This window comes from Callithrix jacchus, chromosome 1 (assembly GCF_049354715.1).
Source record: "Callithrix jacchus isolate 240 chromosome 1, calJac240_pri, whole genome shotgun sequence".
Taxonomy (NCBI): domain Eukaryota; kingdom Metazoa; phylum Chordata; class Mammalia; order Primates; family Cebidae; genus Callithrix; species Callithrix jacchus.
The window spans coordinates 162,048,950-162,053,489 of record NC_133502.1 but is presented as its reverse complement, the minus strand read 5'-3'; the positions used below and the strand labels follow the sequence as shown (position 1 = coordinate 162,053,489).

The 4,540-nt window shown below is 43.2% G+C and overlaps 1 pseudogene; it reads left to right on the top strand.

Annotated features, from left to right (window-relative positions):
• The first annotated feature begins 334 nt into the window (after window positions 1-334).
• LOC100410034 (uncharacterized protein C14orf119-like) lies at window positions 335-729 on the top strand (annotated as a pseudogene).
• Window positions 730-4,540: the final 3,811 nt, after the last annotated feature.

Genomic DNA, 4,540 nt, shown 5'->3' with positions numbered 1-4,540 from the left:
GGCCTTGACAGTTTTGAAGAGTACTAGTCAGGCATTTTAAAATGTCCCTCAATTGGGATTTATATAATTTTTCCCCTGATAATTAGACTAAGGTTTCTTTAGGCTTGGGGGAGGAAAATCACAAAGTCAAAGTGACTTTTTCATCATACCATATTAAGTGTACATACTATTAACATGACTGATAGGGTTTAGATCTGTGTCCCCACCCAAATCCCATATCAAATTGTAATCCCTGGAAGCTGCAGCAGGAGCTGAAGTCTAAGGACTCTTGTGACAATCTCCAGGTGCTCTCCAAGAAAAAAGGGGAAGAAGCCACTGGAGTCATCTTCCTTTGATGCCACTATCCTTTCCTTCTTGCTTACCCTTAGTACCAGACAATACTAGTCCTTCCCCTTCTCCAGTGTCTTACATCACTTCCCAGGAGATGAAGTGCATTCTTCACTGGTTTGCCAATTAGTCAGGTCCCCAGTGTGAACATTTCCTGGGGGACGTGGTAGCTAAGGCAGTGCCAGGAAAATTACAGCCACTGCTGAATAGTCTGGTGCAGCTTAGTGCGTCTAGGGCAAACCCACCACCTTGTATCTTTGAGTGCCAGCTATGTCTTTGGGATCAGTGGTTTCAAGGCTGGGCTTAGCAGGAGTGCAATTTGTCAGGCAGCTGGAGTTCTGTGAGCCAGACTTGATGGCAAAGTTTTGCCAAACAGTGGCTGCTACAGCTGGTAAGGACTGATACGTAGTCAGACCAAAGAAGATAACTGCAGCTGATGGAGCCAAGGTCATGACTCTACAACGAGAACTCAATTAAAACATGTCACCTAAAGGTCTGGAATGGGTATTCTGACCAGCATACAGAACTCACTGACCAGTACAAGCATGGTTATTTCAACATTAATAGCATGTCAACTGGACTCCTACTGTAAATGTTATCAATCTAAGCAATCCAGCTCATTGGTCTATTTTCTAGTTTGCTTCTTTCCAAGAGATGTCAAACCCTCAAGAATTTGATGGCTTCTTCTGCAGCTGTAACAGAAAGGAATCTACACATAATAACTCAAGCCCACTGCTGGCTCATGAAGTGTGAAAAGTAGAACTCTTCTTCCCCAGAAACAAGACAGGACAATTAAAGTTTGTATTTTTACACTTAAAAAAAAAAAATGTAATCCCCATTGTTGGGGGAGGGACCTGGTGGGAGGTGACTGGAAAGTGGGTGTGGTTTCTCATGAATGATCTGGCACCATCCCCCTGTGCTGTTCCCATGATAGAGTTTGTTCTCACGAGATCTGTTTAAAAGTATGTAGCACTTGCCCCTCTCCCTCTTCCTCCTCCTCTGGCCATGTAAGATACGCCTTCCCCTTCACCTTCTGCCATGATTGTAAGTTTCCTGAGATCTCCCCTGAGGAGGAAGCCACTATGCTTCCTGTACAGCCTACAGAACCGTGAGTGAATCAAATCTGTTTTCTTTATAAATTACCCAGTCTCAGGCATTTCTTTATAGCAATGCGAGAACAGACAAACACAATGATTTATCACTATTGATGTTGACCTTGATCACCTAGCTGAGGTAGTGTTTTTCAGGTTTCTCCACTACAAAGTCACTCATTTCGCCACCACTTTGCCTACTGTACTCATTGGAAAGCAGTCACTATGCATGGCCCGCGCTCCAGGAGCGGGGAGTTACGTTTTACCTTCTTGAGAAGGGAACAGCTACATAAATTATTTAGAGTTCTGCATGGAAGATTTTTCAATCCTTCCATTTATTTATTTACTTATTCACTCATTTGTATCAGAATGGATTCATAGATTTTTATTTTATAGTTTGGGTTATAAAACAATATTACTTTATTTTTTTTTTTTTTGCTCAGATTGTCCAGCTTTGGCCATTGGGGGCTCCTTTGACATACCCCATTATTGTGGGGCATTGCTTTGTTTTTATTTTTATTTTCCAGTATTTATAAGATACTCCAGGACACAGCAGGAAGGTGTCATCTGTGAGCCAGAAAATGGGCCCTGAGCAGACATTGAATCTGCCCTGATTTGGGCCTTCCCAGCCTCCAGAACTGTGGGAAATAAATTTCTACTGTTTGCAAGTTACCTACATTATGGTATTTTTGTTACAGCCCCCTTGGATAGCTGGTATAAAAACTGAGAATACTTAGTCTCTCTAGCTTCAGTTTTCTCATCTATAAAGTGGGGATAGGCTTGTTGTAAGTGTTAAATGCAATACTCTGTACTTAGCTGGGGGCCTGACTGAAGCATGTGCTCAGTAAAACTTCTAGAAGCTATAGTTATTTATTGACCACACATTTGCATAAAACAGGTGTTAAGAATTTGACCATTTGATACATCCTTGATTGCTTTATTAGTAATGGTTTTGGATAACATTTCCGCACAGTAAAATAATGTTGAAGAATTTTTAATATTACCTGACATTATTTTTTAATCAAGTACAGTGTCAACTTGAAAAAATTCAAGTATATTTGTGAAGACAGGTTCGTCTCTATAGTCGCTGAAGCTTAAGTGAGAGAGCTCTTATCAAAGCCCCTGCAAAATATGAGCCCTTCACTAGTTATCACATCATTCACTAATGATATTTTGCCTGGAAGTGTTTTCTACTCAATTTTTTTCAGTGTGTTGGGGAGGCCAAAAGAAGGAAAAAAAGGCAACTTTTGCTAAAAATAGCATAGCTTGACTCATCATCATTTTAGACAAATATGTAATGAAACAGGAAATAACTTTGAAAGCCCTCTTAACTACACTGATATCCATGTGTTTAAGCTATGGTGGGGGAAGGTGCTAGATTTGAGAAGAGAAACATCAGGTCCACAAAGGAGAGTAGAAAGAGGCATCCCAGAAGCAGACCTTGACTCTCCTCCCCTAAGGAGATGCTTGAGCAGGGGGAAGAGAAAAGAGAGAATCACATCTGCCCACTGCAGTCCCACCAACCACAAGTCTGGCTTGCTGTGAGAGGGGAAAAGTGCTGACTCAAGTGGGCTTGGACCAGGACTGGAACTTCCGACATCCACAAGAGCCAGAATGCCAGGGGGACTTTCTGAGATGTCAATAAGACACCTGCTACTGGGGTTCATCACAAGGGAGAAAAGAAAGTCCTTCACATCTGTGATCTCACAAAACCACCCTGCTCCATGAACCAGTTATACGTCGGAAGAGCAGGATGCTTGGACAGCAAAAATGAATGAAAACCGAGGAATGTGGTTCATAGATATTTAACATGGAAAAGTATTTAGCAGATTTTTTTCAAGGCTGGCCACTCTCAGACAACCACTGCAAGGCAAACTGAACTATCCACTGCCCAAGATAAGCCTGAGAAAGAGGTGAAGAAAGTTGATGGTGGCAAGGGAGATGGTACAATGAAAATGATAGCATTCATGGGGAAAGTACAGGCTCTTAGCAGTGGCCAGCTCTCTTCACTGAAGTCACTGAAGCTGAGCATTTCCCTGAGACCTCTTTTCCTTACATATTACACAGTCTCAGATACTGCCTTACAGCAGTGCAAATTATTGGCATGATACCTGTTTGTTCCATGTCGGCTATTGTTCCCAAACAATGGGATTGCAAATTCTTTCAGTCCATCCCCAAACACAGTGCCCTCCCCTCCATACTGTGTGTGGATCCTCTGCCCGCCCTGCTAGGACCAGCTCTGAAATCTGCAGGGTCAAAGGTGATTCTCTGGTTAACATATACCAAATGCTTTCCTTTGCAAGTCAGAGATTTTAAACCACAGCCCCCTCCCTCTCTTGAACATTCATTTCTTTACTGCAAACAAGCAAAACATACTGTTTTCCTTGAAATTCTGCATGTTCAGCGGGATAATTTTGGGCATCGAGGTGGATTGTAATGCAAATGCCCTTGATTTTCTTGGGACTCTCTTTCTCCTGTGAATTTCAGTGAGTGATAGGCTCCCTTGAAATAAATGCGCTTTTGATAGATGAAAATTCTCTTTTCCCATGTGAAATGTGCTTGGTGGCAGATACTTCCATTTGGCAGAATTTGTTTAATAACTCAGCGTCATGTGGGCTCAGCTGGGCAGAGCTGAAAGATGAAGAGAGAATCTGGGGCTAGGACCCAGAGGGCCCGGGATGGGTCAGGGTAGAGACCAAGATACAGAAAGCTAAAAACTGGGGTCTCCACATCAACCAAGAACCAGGAACTGGGGTGACTTGTAGGTGACTAATAGGTGCAAAGAACACAAATATGGAGTCAAGGTAAGCAAGGGTGGGAGGGGTGGGTACAGGTGGACAGAACTCAGGAGGGAGAACAGTATCAGAGCAGCTGTGGCTTATTCTGTCCTTTGTGTTAGAGCAGCTGCATTTTGAGCCCTGCTCTAGCTCATTATATGGAAGAATTCTCTTCTTATGAGAGCAATCTAACAAGATAGGCAATCCAGGAGAGATGAGCTTCTTGTCACCAGAGGTGTGCAGCTCCCAGCAAGGCTTCCTATGCTGAGGAGCTGGTGGGACTGGATCGGGTGAGGTCCCTCCTGCACTCAGACGCTGTGTTGTGTCACTCCTTGGGGGAACCCC